Source organism: Molossus molossus, unplaced genomic scaffold (genome assembly GCF_014108415.1).
Source record: "Molossus molossus isolate mMolMol1 unplaced genomic scaffold, mMolMol1.p scaffold_m16_p_21, whole genome shotgun sequence".
Lineage (NCBI taxonomy): Eukaryota > Metazoa > Chordata > Mammalia > Chiroptera > Molossidae > Molossus > Molossus molossus.
The window spans coordinates 34,507,653-34,525,839 of NW_023425357.1; positions in this window are offsets into that span (position 1 = coordinate 34,507,653).

The following is an 18,187-nucleotide window of genomic DNA, read 5'->3' on the forward strand; positions in this document are numbered from 1 at the left end:
ATTGTGTATATGTACCACGGCTTTTTTATCCATTCGTCTACTGATGGACACTTGTTTCCAGATCTTAGCTATTGTAAATAGTGCTGCTACAAACATGGGGGTACATATATTCTTTCTGATTGGTGTTTCAGGCTTCTTAGGGTATATTCCTAGAAGTGGGATCACTGGGTCAAATGGAAGTTCAATTTTTAATTTTTTGAGGTAACACCATATTGTTTTCCATAGTGGCTGCACCAGTCTACGTTCCCACCAGCAGTATACTAGAGTCCCCTTTTCTCCACACCCTCACCACCACTTGTTGTTTGATGATTTGTTGATGGCGGCCATTCTGACAGGTGTGAGGTGATACCTCATTGTTGTTTTAATTTGCATCTCTCTGATGATTAGTGATGTTGAGTATTTCTTCATATGTCTCTTAGCCATTTGTATGTCCTGTTTGGAGAGGTGTCTATTAAGTTCCTCTGCCCATTTTTTAATTGGGTCCTTTGTCTTCCTTTTGTGGAGTTGTACGAGCACTCTATATATATTGGAAATGAACCCCTTATCTGATATATCATTGGCAATTATGCTCTCCCATATCGTGGGTAGCCTTTCCGTTTTGATGATTGTATCTTTTGCTGTGCAGAAGCTTTTGAGTTTGATGTAATCCCATGTGTTCATTTTCTCCTTTGTTTCTATTGCCTTAGGTGATGTATCAGTGAAAATTCTGCTGCGTATGATATCTGAAATTTTGTTGCCTACAGTTTCTTCTAGGATTTTTATGGATTCATGAGTCACATTTAAGTCTTTTATCCATTTTGAGTTTATTTTTGTGCAGGGTGTAAGTTGATGGTCTAGTTTCATTTTTTTGCATGTAGCTGTCCGATTTTCCCAGCACCATTTATTAAAGAGGCTGTTCTTACTCCACTGTATGCTCTTGCCACCTTTGTCAAATATTAATTGAGCATATTGCCTTGGGTCCATTTCTGAGTTCTCTGTTCTGTTCCACTGGTCTATATGCCTGTTCTTGTGCCAGTACCAGGCTGTATTGATTACGGTGGCTTTGTAGTATAAGCTGAAATCTGGTAATGTTATCCCTCCAAATTTGTTCTTCCTTTTCAAGATTGCTGTGGCTATTCGAGGTCTTTTTTGGTTCCATATGAACTTTTGAAGTACTTGTTCTAATTCTGTGAAGTATGCCGTTGGTATTTTGATGGGGATTCCATTGAATCTATAGATTGCTTTGGGTAATATGGACATTTTAATGATGTTAATTCTTCCAATCCATGAACAGGATATGTGCTTCCACTTTTTTATATTCTCCTCTATTTCTTGTTTCAAGGACCTGTAGTTTTCTCCGAATAGGTTCTTTATTTCTTTGGTTAAGGTTATTCCTAGGTATCTTAAATTTTTGCCGCAATGGTAAATGGGATTGTTTTCTTAGTTTCTCTTTCTGTGAGTTCATCATTGGTGTATAAGAATGGCATAGATTTCTTGACGTTAATTTTGTATCCTACTACTTTGCAAAATTCATTGATTAAGTCTAGTAAATTTTTGATGGAGTCTTTGGGGTTTTCTTCGTATAGTATCATGTCATCTGCAAATAATGACAGTTTCACTTCCTCCTTTCCAATTTGGATCCCTTTTATTTTTTCTTCCTGTCTGATTGCTGTGGCTAAGACTTCCAGTACTAAGTTAAATAAGAGTGGTGAAAGTGGGCATCCTTGCCTTGTTCCTGTTCTTAAGGGAAATGCTTTTAGTTTTTGCCCATTGAGTATGATGTTGGCTGTAGGTCTTTCATATATGGTCTTTATTATGTCGAGACATGATCCCTCTATTCCCACACTGCTGAGTGTTTTTATCAGAAAAGGATGCTGGATTTTGTCGAAGGCTTTTGTGGCATCTATTGATATGATCATGTGGTTTTTATTCATTTTATTTATGTGGTGTATCACGTTTATTGATTTGTGAATATTGTACCAGCCTTGCATCCCTGGGATAAATCCCACTTGGTCATGGTGGATAATTTTTTGGTGTATTGCTGGATCCGATTTGCTAGTATATTGTTCAGGATTTTGGCATCTATGTTCATCAGGGATATTGGCCTGTAGTTTTCTGTCTTTGTAGTGTCTTTTTCTGGTTTTGGAATTAGAATTATGCTGGCTTCATAAAATGAGTTTGGAAGTCTTCTTTCTTCTTGAATTTTTTGAAATAGTTTGAGGAGGCCCTGGCTGGTTTGGCTCAACGGTTAGAGTGTCGGCCTGCGGTCCTGAGAGACCCGGGTTCGGTTCCCGCTAGGGGCACGTACCTTGGTTGCTGTTTGTCCCCAGCCCTGGTCGGTTGTGCGAGTGGCAGCCACTCGATGTGTCCCTTTCACGTCGATGTTTCTCTCTCTCTCTCTCTTTCTCTCTCTGTTCCTCTCTCTCCCTCCCACTCTACCTGAACAAAAAATGGAAAAAATGTCCTCGGGTGAGGATAAAAAAAAAAAAAAAAAAAGAAATAGTTTGAGGAGAATGGGTGTTAGTTCTTCTTTGAATGTTTGGTTAAACTCCCCCGTGAAGCAATCTGGGCCTGGGCTTTTGTTTGCTGGGAGAGTCTTGATTACATCTTCAATTTCTTCTGTTGTTAATGGTCTGTTCAAGTTTTCTGTCTCTTCCTGGTCCAGTTTTGGGAGACTGTGTGTTTCTAGAAATTTGTCCATTTTGCTTAGATTGTTGAATTTGTTGCCATATAGTTGTTCATAGTAGCTGTTAACGCTCTTTTGTATTTTTGTGGTGTCAGTTGTTACTTCTCCTCTTTCATTTCTGATTTTGTGTATTTGGGTTCTCTCTCTGTTTCTTGGTGAGTCTACCTAAGGGTCCATCAATCTTGTTTATCTTTTCAAAAAACCAGCTCTTTGTTTCATTGATCCTTTGAATTGGTTTTTTGGTCTCCATGTCATTTATTTCTGCTCTGATCTTTACTATTTCCTTCCTTCTACTTGCTCTGGGATTTTCTTTTTCTTTGCTCTTACTTCTTTAAGTTGTGAGGTTAGATAGTCTATTAGAGATTTTTCTTGTTTTTTGAGATAGGCCTGTAGTGCTATGAACTTCCCTCTCGGAGCTGCTTTCACTGCATCCCATAGATTTTGTGTTGTTGTGTCTTCATTTTCATTGGTTTCCAGGAAGTTTTTGATTTCTTCCTTGATCTCCTCAGTGACCCATTCATTGTTCAATAACATGCTATTTAGCTTCCTTGTGTTCAAATGTCTTTGTATGTACTTCTTGCAATTGATTTCTAGTTTCATGCCATTGTGATCTGGGAAGATGCTTGATATGATTTCAGTCTTCTTGAACTTGTAGACTTAGTTTGTGCCCTAACATGTGGTCTATCTTTGAGAATGTCCCATGTCCACTTGAGAAGAATGTGAATTCTGTAGTTTTGGGGTGTAATTCTCTGTAGATATCTATTAAATCCATTTGGTCTAGTGCTTCATTTAGACTCTCTGTTTCCTTGCTAATTTTGTGTCTAGAGAATCTATCCAGTGGCGTCAATGGGGTGTTGAAGGCCCCTGCTATGATTATATTGCTATCAATTTCTCCTTTGAAGTCCTCCAGAAGATTTTTAATATATTTTGGCGCTCCTATATTGGGTGCATATATGTCTATCAAGGTTATATCTTCCTGTTGGATAGATCCTTTCATTATTATGTAGTGGCCTTCTTTGTCTCTAGTTATGGCCTTCATTTTGAAATCTATTTTATCAGATATGAGTATTGCTACCCCAGCTGTTTTTTGCTTTCCCTTTGCTTGGAAGATTTTTTTCCATCCCTTCACTTTCAATCTATGTGAGTCTTTTGTTGTGAGGTGGGTCTCTTGTAAACAGCATATTGATGAGTCATGCTTTCTTATCCCATCAGCTACTCTGTGTCTTTTTATGGGAACATTCAATCCATTTACATTTAAGGTGATTATTGATATGTACTCATTTATTGCCATTTTTATTTAGTGTGGTTCTATTTTTCTTCCTGTTTCTTCTACTAATTACAGCAGTTCTTTTAACATTTCTTGCAGGGCTGTTTTGGTGCTAATGTATTCCCTTAGCCTTTTTTTGTCTGGGAAGCTCTTTATTTGACCTTCTATTTTGAATGATAGCCTTGCTGGGTAGAGTAGTCTTGGATTCAGATCCTTGTTTTTCATGACCTTGATTACTTCATGGCATTCCCTTCTGGCCTGTAGTGCTTCTTGGGAGAAGTCAGCTGAGAGCCTTATGGGGTTTCCTTTGTAGGTAACCTGTTGCTTATCTCTTGCTGCTTTTGGGATTCTTTCTTTGTCTTTAATTTTTGGCAGTTTGATTACTATGTGTCTTGGTGTGGGCCTGTTTGGGTTCTTCTTATTTGGGGCTCTCTGTGCTTCTTGAACTTGAATGCCTTCTTCCTTCAGCAAATTAGGAAAGTTTTCTGTCACTATTTCTTTGAATATATTCTCTAACCCTTGCTCATTTTCTTCTTCTTCGGGGACTCCTATGATGCGAATATTATTATGTTTCCAGTTGTCCTACAGTTCTCTTAAGCTGTCTTCCTGTTTTTTAATCATTTTTTCCTTTTGGTTTTCTGATTGGTTGATTTTTTTCTACCCTGTCTTCTAATTCACTGATTCGGTCCTCAGCTTCCTCTACTCTGCTTTTTAGACCTTCCAATGTGTTTTTCATTTCTGATAGGTCATTTTTAATCTCTTCTTGGTGGTTTTTAATTTCCTATTGGCTAATTTTCAGCATCTCTATGTCCTTACACATGCTGTTGAGCTTCCTCAAGATCATGGCTCTGAATTGTAGTTCTGTTAACTTGCTTAACTGCACCTCATTTATCTCATCTTCGGTAGAGGTCTCTTGTTCTTTCATTTGGCTTTTGTTTCTGTGTTTCACCATTTGGGCTATCACAGTGGGCTTTGGAGTCTGCCAAATTTTCCCTGTGGGTATTGGTGTTCTGCTATTTGTGACTCCCTCTCCTGGGTTTGGATGAGGCAGGGAAAACCCACTTTAAATACCACTATCAAGTCTGAACTTTCCTGGTTAGAGTTGCTAACCCAGGGAATGATAGTTATCCTTTAGCTTTTTTTTGCCTGGAGGCTATTAGTAGAGGTCACCTGAAGAACCTTGGTTTCTGAGTTGCCTGAAAAACTCCCTCAGGTGCTCAGTGTAAGAGGATTTCCCGAGGGTGGGGCAGATGCTGGTTGTTCATGGGCCTCAATTAGCATGTCAATGGCCACTAGGTGGGGTTGAATCTCCAAGGGAGAGGCCACTGCCTCTCCCCAGGGCCCTGGGAAGGAGTAAGATGACCACAGTTTTGTGTGGCTGCAACTCAGCAAAAGCTCTGAGCACCCTCCAAATCCCGAGTGTCCCCACACAGTTCCAGTTCAGTCTGCCTTTCCTGAGTGGCTGCTGCCAATTTAGCCTCTGTCCGGACTCTGCGTCGTGGAGCCGCCCGGGACTTTTAACCCAAGGGCGTTGCTCCCAGCCAAGGGCGGCCAAGGCTGTAGCACCCAGCCCAGTTCGCAAGACCCAGCCAAGGCCACAGGGCCCAGCCAAGGCCACAGGACACAGCCGCGGTCGCGGACACAGCTGAGGCAGCTGGACCCAGCCAAGGGCGTAGCTCCCAGCCAAGGTCACAGCACCCAGCTGAGGGCACAGCTTCGAGCCGAGCCGAGTCCCCTGGTCCCAGCCGAGTCTGCTAGTCCCAGCCCAGGCCGCTGCGGACTGTGGGCTCCTGGCCCCCTCTCGCGTCCTTGCAAGCCTACCAGGATTGAGTCAGTGTTCCTGGTTATGTGATCCTCCGAGCTGCCTTTCGTTTGCCCCTTCCTGATGATTTGTCTTTATTTTCGTTGTAAATCCAGTTTGGTCCTGGGGGATGGTCTGTGTAGCTTCCATTCACTCCGCTGCCATTTTTCACTCTCTCTATATGGTATACTATTAAAGAAGCCCATTATAATCAACATCTACACTCACAAGAAAATGCTCACAGAGGCTGGCTTCTTTTTACTATTTGTGGACTGGGAAAGGAAGACCTGGCCTATCATTAATACACCAACTTATATGTCTAGAGACAACTCTAACAAGAAAAACTAAACAGAAGAAATATACAACTGCAGCCAACAAATGTTTGTACTAGCTATAAATAATAAGCAACCCAGATTAGGAGTTCCCAAACACTGGTCTATACAAACTAGAAGTGTCAAAGTATTTGAAATTTATTTTTTAAACTAGAATTTTTGGGTTTTGCCCCAGAACTTCCAAATCAGAATCCCCATTGGTAAGACATAGGAGTCTGTATTTTTAAGTACCAGCCAATAAGGAAAAGTTACGAAACACATGAAGATCATCAGCAAATTGAAAGATATGAAACAACTGAGAAGTCAGAGGGAGTAGATCTAATGTTAATGCAGGAAAATAGTAAAGAATGTTTTACTTGCAGACTCAGTGAGATAAAAGAAGCTAATTCATCAATGAAACAAGAACAGAATAGAAATAAAAGAGGAGAAAGATGGAGCAGTAGTGGGGGAAACTACTTGAGAACAAGAAGGAATTCTTCAAAATCTGGGGGTGGGGGAAGAAAGAGACAGAGGGAGGGAGAGGGGAAAGAGGATGGGGATGTTTAGTAAAGTGAGTGAAGAGCAGAATAGAAACCACTGAAAACTGAATGAGCAAATCAAGAGGGCAGAAAAAATTCTCCATGTCCGAAGAGTTTTAAAAAGAGCATATGGAGAGAATAAAGGAGTGTGATGGCTTTGCAATGTGTCATTTTGGCTGGGCTGAACTACATTTCCCAGAATTCCAGTGTGTGTGTGTGTGTGTGTGTGTGTGTGTGTGTGTGTGTGTAAAATATATACATATATGTACTAGTTATGCACAACTGTTCTAAGTAATTATCCATCTAATCCTCACAACCATCTTATGAAATTGATGGTAACTGTACACAGCTTATAGGTGAGGAAACTGAAGTTCAAAGGGATTTATAAATAAATGGCTTGCTCAAGGCCACACAACTAGTAAGTTTTGGAACTAAATTTGAAACTACACCACTGACTCCAGGGCCACCCTTCTAATTACTACAAATTGTAAAAGCAATTAAAGCAGAAAAATGAATCATTGTCTAAATAATTGTTGCTAATGTGCTTCTAAAATTTCATGTACTTATTTCAGCAAGTCCACTGTATTTATGTTTTCCAATTTATTAGCTCATTTATATTGCTCCAACATGGTTGTTCATTTTCTTTTTTTAATGTATTATTTTCCTAAATGAAGAAATACCCTGTCCTAAAAATATATAAATGACAAAGAACTAAAAAGTGAAAGTACCCCATGATTCTTGCTTCTGCTAACAGTTTATTTTACATAATTCCAGGTATCGTTTATACATACTGCTAGAAGGAAGATAGAGAAAAAGAAGAATTACACAAGAGGTCTCAGTTAAGTGGTAGGTACATAGCTATTTATTTAATTATTATTTATACTTTATATAATATTCCTTCGTATGAATAAAATAATTTAACAATAAGAATGCTTCTTTCATCACAAATGGCATACTTGTTAATATATTCACCAACATTATTGAACTTTCTTACAACAGTCAGATATAAAAGTACACCTTGCTTCTCTGCAGTTCCCAAAATGACCCTCAGATATTTGAACTATGTGATATGGTAGTACTTGAATAAAAAGTAAAGAACACTGGCATTCAGAATTGGCAACTAGAACTCCATTGCTTATTCACTCTCAGGAGCAAGCTAAAAAAAACATTTTATTTTCCAGACATTTTAATGAAATTATTTTATATAGTCATTATTGCAATAAGAGCACAGTGCTCAAACACTGGATCGTCTCACTGCACTGTTTATTTAAAACCACCTACTGTCCAGCCGGCGTGGCTCAGTGGTTGAGCATCGACCCATGCACCAAGAGGTCACTGGTTCAATTCCCAGTCAGGGCACATGCCCAGGTTGTGGGCCTAATGCCCAATGGGGAACATGCAGGAGACAGCCAATCACTGTTCTCTCTCATCGATGTTTCTATTTCTCTCTCCCTCTTCCTTCCTCTCTCTAAAAACAAGAATTAAAAACACCTACAATAGTTTAGCCAATGTGGCTCAGTGGTTGAGCATCCACCCATAGACAAAGAGGTCACCAGTTCAATTCCCAGTCAGGGCACTTGCTCAGGTTGTGGGCTCGATCCCCAGTAGGGGTGTGCAAGAGGCAGCCAATAGATGTGTCTCTCTCATTGATGTTTCTATCTCTTTTTCCTTCTCCCTTCCTCTCTCTAAAAATCAATAAAAACATTTCATAAATAAATAAAATAAAAATACCAACAATAATAAAATCAAGATATGAGAAGCACAGGTCTAAAAACCTTCACACATATTAGCTCATGCGGTCTTTGTACCAAATGGTTGAGGTGGGCATTTTTATTCCCATTTCATAGATCAGGAAACTGGCTCTGAGGAATTAATAATAGGTCCCAAGTTACATGGCTACAAGGTGGCAAGCCCTGTTTCCAACCCAGGCTCTTGCCCACAAGTCCAGTGAGCTTTCTAGCATGTCATTGAATATGCTGGTTTTCCTAGTGCAAGAAACAGAAATCAACCATGACAAAAAGAGAAGGGATATAGTGGGCAATGCACTGAACTCCCAGAAGGGCTGGAGAGCTGAATTTGGGCACACAGACATAAGGACTCCCAAAATCACTGTCAGAACAAATAGAGAGAGTACACTACTACCATTATTGCTGACTACAGCAGGAAGGAACAAGGGATGCTGTCACTGATTCGGCCTCACCACAGTCCCAGGAGTGCAATCTCTCTGCAGCCATTGCCCCCAACCGGAACACAACCTTGAGGGTGTGCCTTCCCTGTCACTCTAAGACAGTTGTCCCTGGAGTCTAGATTATGTGCTTGCAAGGGGGTGTGCAGGAAGAGAGGCAAATAACTGGCATTTTCAGCCTTTCCAGCAAGAGGTAGGTAGTGCTCACAACAAAGCTCATAAAATAAGGCAGAACCTACCCTGGCCAGCTTGGCTTGGTTTGGTTAGAATGTCGGCCCTCAGACCAGAGTCTTGGGTTCAATTCCGGTCAAGGGCACATACCTCAGTTGCAGTTCAGTCCCCAGCCCTGATTGGGCTCATGTGGGAGGCAGCCAGTCGATGTGTCCCTCTCTCTTTCTCTCTCTTCCTCTCTCTGACTGCTCTATATCAACATTCATTTTTCTTCCTCATACATGTTCTTCTTCTCCAAAGAGCTCTTGCCTAACATAATGCAACCATCCTTATCTAATCTAGAAGCATGCCTTCTCTCCTCCAACAGTGGACAACCCAAAGAACTTCTAGTTAATGCCTGCAGCAACAAGTCCAAGATCTTCTTTATTAGAAGAAGTCACCTTTTTTTATCCTCACCCGAGGACATTTTTGTATTTATCTTCAGATAGAGTGGGAGGTGGAGGACTTGGGTGGGAGGGGAGAGAAACATCAATGTGAGAGAGACACACCAAGTGGTTGCCACCCACACGACCCCAACCAGGGCCAGGGACAAACTGCAACCAAGGTACATGCCCTTATTGGGAACCAAACCTGGGACTCTCCAGTGCACAGGCCGACGCTCTAACCACTGAACCAAACTGGCCAGGGCTCACTTTTTTTTAAAATCCTCACCCAAGGATATTTTTTCATTGATGTTTTTAGCTAGAGTGGAAGGCAGGAAGAAAAGGAGAAAGAGAGGGAGAGAAACATGGATGTGAGAGAGAGACATCAATTGGTTGCCTCCCCATGACCCCAACCCAGGTTGGGGATCAAACCTGCAACCCAGGTATGTATGTGCCCTACACTGGGAATCGAACCCATTACCCTTTGGTTCATGGGCCAATGCTCTAACCGCTGAGCCAATCCAGCAAGGCCAGTATTGTCACTTTTCAATACTCTCAAATCTATAGACTAAACTATAAAGTTAATAATCACTAACATATAGAAGATACAGAAATGGATATAAATACGAATGATAGCAGGGCAAAGAGAGAGAAAAGGAGAAGAAAATTTAATAGATATAAACATACATGAGACATCTCAGCAGGTACAAAAATATGAGCAGATGCTATAGTCATCTACAAATGGACATGATGCTCTTGTTGGTTCTTTTGGCTTCCCTCCTCCACACCACCCTTCCAGGTTCAATTTCATCCTATGCCTCAGCTGACCATGTTTCTTTACTCAGTGTGATGACCTAAACTTTCATTCATGGGGATTCAAGATAATAATATATTAGTTTTTCATTAAGTTTTACCACTAGAGCAGTACAAGAAGGTACCCCAAAGCAGCCCCTGGTTTCCAAACTCCTTCATGCTGCTATATAGAAGTAGTAACCTTCTTGACAGAGTAATCTCCCATGCTGACACTAAACACCATCTTTCACGTATTTGTCAAGCGGCACGAAAAATCTGAAATGATGGTGGATTGGCTCAGCTTGAATTCAGTGGAATAGCTGCTGTGTGCCTGATGGAAGCCCTTTCTTTGGGTACTAAGCTTCTAGAGCAGCAGATACCTGAGTTTCTGAGAAGAGAAACGTTCCAGATAAACATTAAGTCCTCACTTAATGTTGTTGATAGGTTCTTGGAAGTGCAGTGAAACAACATACAACAAAACCAATTTTACCACAGGCTAATTGATATAAATAAGAGTTAGCCCTGGCCAGTTTGTCTCAGCAGTTGGCCTATGGACCAAAGTCACAGGTTTGATTCCCAGTCAAGGACACATATCTCAGTTGTGGGTTCAATCCCCAGCTTCAGTCAGAGTCGTACAAGAGGCAACCAGACAATGTGTCTTTCTCACATTGATGTTTCTCTCTCTCCTTCTCTCCCTCCCTCCCTCCCACTCCATCTATAAATCGAAAAATTATCCTCGGTGAGGATTAACAACAACAACAACAAAAAGAGTTAGGTTCCTACGACATCTCATCAATGTTTTAACAAAACATTGACTGAAATCACCTTATTTGAGAACCTGATGTTGTTGATAGGCAGTCACCATTCCAGTCATTTCTTCATTTCAAGAATTCCTGCACTGTGTCTACACGGGGTTTTCTAGGACTTGATTGTTCCTGAAATAACTCCTAATTCTCCATTCTCCAGCCTTCCATTGATTTCATAGGTACCTAATTCCCTATATTAAAGTCCTTTCTGCCTAAAATACCCAAAGATTTTTGTTTGCTGCACTGAACCCTGAGTGACAGGGGAAGTAAAACATTTGAGTGGGCATTAGCTGTACCTATGAGATGTGCCATTCCCTTTTCATCTCCCTTGGTTCCCAAACTTCTATATTCTCGATTTGACAGACACAGAATCCCATTCTGATCACTAGTTCAAAGCACAAGATAGTATCTCATAGGACAACACCTCAGTCTCACAAAGTAGTCCCTGAGCTGAAGCTATAACAGTCTTCAGTACACCATTCCAGCTTTCCAGGAGATTGTATAAATTTCATAAAATGGTTGATTGACCCTTAGCATTAATTTCTATTTTCTGTATGCTTCCCTGAACTCCAGAGGCTGGAAAGCAAACAATTATATTTCACAAACTCCACTGCAGTTTTCTGTGAGATTGCATGCATCTCATGTGCTACACCTATGGCCTGACTTCTTTTGATGTTAAGTGAATTCATGTTCCAAAACCACGTGGTATAGGACACCATGATGGAAAATAAAGCCTTCAGTTAATCTAAGGATGGTGGGGCTAGTTAACACATGGCAGCCTATGAAAGAAAATTCAAATTTTAAATTATGTTTGCTCCATGATAATTCAGTCTAATACAGTTAGGTGCCTGGCTAATCTCCCTTGAGTACAGTACCATTTGGGGCCTACAGCTAGCAGGTTTGGCATTTAGCAACGGCAGTAGTCAAGTCACCCTTGATGAGATGAAGTTTAAGAACTGAGCTGGGCTATCCCTGAGTATGTTTGTAAAGCTAAAGCAGCCTACTCCAGGTTGGTACTAACTTATCATGCAGAGCCAGTGGTAATTAAGCCTCAATTTTTCTTTCCTCCTTAATCAGTTGGTCATAGAAACCTCCCCCTGAGACCATAAGTCTGAAAAAAAAACCTACTTGGGTTATATCCCCTATATACCACCGCCACACAAAAATGTATTGCAGTTTAGTATACCCAAACACATGGGTGTACTCAACTGGTGAATTATAACACACATCATGAATAGCTCAGGTTGAACAGTTACCTGGTATGCCATGGTTAAACACTGAGTCTCCACAAGTGCCTGAAAGCAAGGTGAGAGCTATTTCTCAAGACTAGTTACTTGACTAAGAGAGTATGGCTTTAATTCCAAATGCCAGGGCCCTTTGCTATGCTTCTCCTAATGAGACTTAATACAATCTTCTTACAGCATCCCAGTTGGCAGACACTTATAGTAATGGGCAAGAAAGTATGCTCTGGCAGTCAGAGAAATCCCTCAGGAAAAAGAATGCAGGTGCTGGCAGTTGTACATTTTCTTAAAGTGGTGACGGGGGTAAAGGTGAGGGAATGTAGGTGAGGTCCTGACAGCATCTGCTATACCCAGTAAGTGGCTTCAGACAGCACAACCAAATGTGGTGTATATTGCCTTCAAAATGAAAATGAACACATTAAGTTCAGTGCCTCTTTCTTGATGGTAAAGAATTCAAACTTCAGCAGATATTCTGAAATTTTCCAAACCAATGGACCCTCTACACATTGTTCAGTTGTTCACTGAACAACTCAGGCCTAATATTTTCATGAATATCACACCCATTTTCTGGTATGCATGTATCTAGAGTGTCTGCTACGTCATGTTCTCCAGATCATATCAGAATAAAATCATTAACGTCATGCCTAGCTTGATGTCCTTTGGGATAATGAAGTAATCAAATTCCCTGGAGGGCAAAGTGGCAAAAGTATATTGCTAATCATGCCAAGTGTAAGAAAAAATGCTATTAATGTTCTACATAAATTGAAATAGAAAAAATACATATTTACAAGATTAGTAATTAAGGCTATATTCAGTTACTTCAGTAAAGACACCACATCTGGAACACTTGATTTAACTGAAGTTACCACCAATTAAGCTATGATAATAATTCGTCAGCATTCTTCAAGATCTATCTATATTGGAGACTAGGCCAAGAAGTAAGACTCAACATCCCTGCCTTTTGAGTGGTTTATGATGACACTTATCTCTGAAGTTCCTCACAGATGTACTCTGTTGATAATGATACAAATTCCAGTGATTTCCACTTGATCCTTTCCTAACATATCAGAAGCCATTATGGGAATCTTCTATTGCTGATGATATACATTCCAACAACAAATTCATGAATTAAGTAAATAAATGAGGGACGCATTCAGGATCCCACTGGGCCTACTATGAGACAGAGTTGAATCAAATTTCTATCATCTGAATTTATTCTGACAGAAGAACCACATTGTGTTCTGTTCTCCAGACTTAGTGTTAGCTCAAAGCTAACATCTAATACTTTCTGGAAGATCTAAGTATTTCCCTTTCCTGCAAGTGCCCAGTTACCCTGGTGAGTGGCTCGGGTCCCTTTGGAAAGGATAAGAATATTTACATACATTAACTGAGATGTTATTGTAGATTTCTCCCTCTCAAGGGTATCTGGCCTCCCCCTCATTTAAAGAATTCTGAAATTGTAAACTTACACAGATGTTGGACTTGTTTAAGAAATCATGACTACTACGGTGGTTCAAGTCAGGCCTCGGTTTCAACTATACAGTATTTCTGTTATGTATATTAAGTAGAACGTAATTGGGCTACCCATCTCTTCTAATCCTAGTGGCCACCAAACACTATAGCTGGTCAAACCATTATCATACTAGCTATGATGCATATTATGATAACCATACCTACCTTGTCTCTAATGGTTTTGAGCTGCTACTTAGCCTCTATCACCCTGGCATCATGTAACCTCCCTAAATTCATGGAACCCTGCTGTGTCTCCTACCAGCATCCTTGCCTTATAGAGAATGGTCACTTTAGCACTCTTCCAAGACCTTCTCATGAATGTGTCTAAATGCCTGAAGGGAGTAATCTTCTGACTCCTCGCAGAGGACATAGTTAGAGTTAGGCAAACATGATAACGCCAACATTTCTCACTTCCTGAGCAATGGAATACCCAGTGTGACATTGATCAATCTCATTTAAGCTACTATAACTAATCCAGAATTTATATGAAGTATAGTCATATCAATTAATTCAGCCAAATTTAAAATTATATTTCTTCCTTGATCTTGTACCTTCAGAATCCAGTCACACAAATGAATCTTTGCAATTAAAATTAGCAAATTTTTGCAGTTTTGATTTGTGTAACTGGTATTCCAGGACGTGCTGGGATCTGTCTCTAGATACAGGTTTGAGAATGGTGTATGATGTTGAGAATGGTCCATGAAGAGGATTTGATTCCTTTTGCAAGAGGGTCATTCCAGGATTTTCAAGCATGACAGAGCAAGAAGGCTACTTCAGCCCACAATAGAAAATCATGGGGCTGGGAGCTCATCATATTCTGAATCACTCAAATCATTCCCTATATCCCCACCCCAATTCTGAGGTTTCACTCCTTTTCCATCAATATACTTCCACCCAGGCAATGAGTTCAACTGACTTGAAAATTCAACAACTTTGGGAATTGAACATCCTTTACTTTGAATTTCCTCAGTTCTGTAGCTACAAGAGAAAACATATTCTTTTGGTTTGTAATAGAAAATTCCTCTCCAGAAACAAGAATTTAGAACTTCAAGTTTAATGTTCTTTTCTTTAAACTATCTAACAACAGATTAAAAGCAACAAGTCTGCCCTGACCAGTTTGGCTCAGCGGTTAGAGCATTGGCCTGTGGTCCAGAGAGACCCAGGTTCGGTTCCCGCTAAGGGCGCATACCTTGGTTGCAGTCTGTCCCCAGCCCTGGTTGGTTGTGCGGGTGGAAACCACTCGATGTGTTCCTTTCACATCAATGTTTCTCTCTCTCTCTCTTTCTCTCTCTCTCTCCCCCTCCCTCTCTCTTCCTCCCACTCTATCTGAACAAAAAAATGGAAAAATGTCCTCGGGTAAGGATGGATGGATGGATGGAGAGAGAGAGAGAGAGAGAGATAAAAGCAATAAGTCCTAGCATTTTTTATTCATCAATTAATATCCTGTGTCACAAGTAATGGAAAGCTATGTTGGCTAATTTAAGCAAAAGTGATGCTTATTAAAATAACACTGTCTAAGAAGAGGGTAAAGGGGGGAATAAATGGTGATTGAAGGAGACTTGACTTGGGGTGGTGAACACATAATACAATATACAGATGATGTATTACAGAATTGTACACCCAAAACCTACATAATTTTATTAACCAATGTCACCCCAATAAATTCAATAAAATTTTTTTTAAAAGAATATGGTCTAGTTCACAGAATTGTAGTGAAAGCTAAAGATATGGGTTCAGAGCTACAAATGTAGAAGTAATGCCTAGAAACCCAGCAGCAAGGCCCAGTGAGGACATCACTGGTGCCCCTGCTGAGCACTGGATAATGCAGCCCTACTGCAGACACTCCCATTCATAGACGCTGGACACACCAGCACAGATGCCACCACTCTCCAGGAACTCACTCTTTCTAAAACTGTCACAAAGAAGCATTCCTCATGGTTACCTCTGAATTGGGGGCATACTATGGGCAGAACCTGTTACACATGCCTGTATTCTCATGCCAAGGAAGACCTGGAACTTCTCCGTTTTATAGTAGACAGCAGGCTGCCACTAAGACTCAAAACGTTGAAGAATTCTCCTAACATAGAAAAGGGATTCAGATGATATTGATCAAAGCACCAACCATAGCCAAGAGAATCAAATGGAAACAGAAAACAAGAGTTCTAGAATTGAAGACAATACATAAAAATAGTACTTTGTGCATAAAATTGATAGATTTAAAAAATTAAAACACCCAATACTGGTAAGATGTGGGGAAATGGCATTCTTGTACCCCGTTCTAGTAGGAGTAGAACACACCTCAAAGCCTTTCCATATTGTCTTTTGTGCCTATCTGTAGTGTCCAAAGTTTTTATAGTAATTATTATTTTATAATCAGAGAAAAATAAAGTCTTATTATTTAAAAAACGTAGTAATATTTCCAAGTTTTCAGGCAAAACACAGCTCACATTCTACCTTTTTTTTTTTTTGAGAAACCTACCAAATATTATATTTTATTTTTTTTCCTATATTCATGTATTTGTTCAGCAAGTATTTATTGAGCATTTGTGTGTCTACTTTATATCAGCTGCTGGCAGTTGTGAAAATTATATTATTTTGTAAACTACTTTTTTTAATTGACAGATAAACCAGAATACAAATTGGCACCTTTGAGGTCTCAAGTTGAACTTGAGCCGGCATCTCAATTCCTCAATGCTCTTAACTGTACTCCAATTGTCCTGCTACAAATTAAGGTGATAATGGGCACTGAGCTGTTATATGTCATGGATACCTCAAGTATTAGGAACTGAAAACTCAAGTACCTACACATTTTGAAAGCCCATATTTATTGCAAATTCACAGAAAATTCTACCCAAGATATATGTAATAATGGACCTAGAGTCCCTAAACTATTGTTCACAGACAACACAAAAGGTCAGTTGCTACATAAACACTATATTTTAAGAGGCTGATTTTACCTCTAAACACAGTACTCCAGGTATTTGGTTTAGTGTCTAGCACTGATAGAATTACTAAATATCAAAGAGTTATTCAAGGAGTGTCAAGAGTATCTCTGCCCCGTCTGGGTCTTAAACGTTTTTAATGAAAATGTTGAGTTCTTGATGTTGCTTTTGTTATCTGAAATTCTTTTTGGACAATCCAAAATTTAGCAATAATTTCAAGGAGGCTTCCTGGCAGGTGTTCTAGATTGGTCTCTACCTTAAACTGATAAATCACGAAATTTATTTCCAATAGGTCAAAATCATCATTATCTTCCTCTCACCTTTGGAGGAAAAGAACTTTATCCTTCCATGTGATTTATTCTTTTCATGGGCATCCATTCAACACTGAGCCATTGTTTCAGGACAGGGAAAATGTATTCCTTTTACAGGTTTACTCCTTCAACTGGAATTTGTTTAAGTAGGTTCCACTGCACAAACACAAAAAAGCCCTAATACATGCAGACTGGGTCGGCCTCATGCCATCAAATGTCACTGCTGACAGGTGATGGCACTTATATAGATTTACACAACAAAAACTACATTAAAAATGGTAAGGTGGTGAGACAAAGGCACAAAGGCCTAGAAATTCACAGCTCGGGATTTAAACATACTATATCTAAAGGGAATGGAGTGCATTAGGGTAATAGGAAGGTGACAGCGTCCCTATTATACCTACAGTGCTAGACACTTAATCCCTAACTGAATTTCCTGGTGGTACTTGCTTTGTCTCATTCTTGGGGCTTATGTTTTTTAATGACATTATTGTTGTGTAAATGTTCTTATTTTATAAAGTAATTTCAGGTTGATTATCATCTGTTTACACAATTAGTGTAATTATACCTAATTACACAGTAGAAACAACATATATAATTAGTTTATTAGAGGTATAACTGTGATATGTAATGATTTTTAAATCCTTATGAAACTTTGTTAACAAATATTCCATGAATGTGAAAGCAAAATATTTAGATGCCAGCTCTCTTATATATTTTTTCACATGCTCAGTAATAATTAGCTTTACTGCCTGTCAAACTTAGTGTTAAAATCATAATGCCATATGAGAGGGAAAACAAATATAAAAACTGTGCTAAGGAAAATTAAAAACACTCTCCAAAAAAAAAACACTCTCTGGTGTTTTCTTTAAGGTTTTAAGGTTGGATTTTGTAATCTCTCTTCAATTAAGATTTACCTACAGAGTGTCAGCCTCAGGTGAATTTTGACAGTAAAGTTATAAACCCAGCAAAAAGATTTATACATAACACCATGACATATAATACCCACATGTGTTATGTGACACTCCTAACCAACTAATAATATTGCCCACTTTACTCTCATGTTTGGCTTCTCCATATGATTCTGAACCAAAAAAGGAAATAAAAAATGATAAACCAAAAATGCTTTAATATTTAAAAAATATGAGGAGGGTGGGGGAGGGGAGAATCAGTGGATGAAAAAAGGGGAAACATCTGTAACAAAAATGAATTAATTAATTTA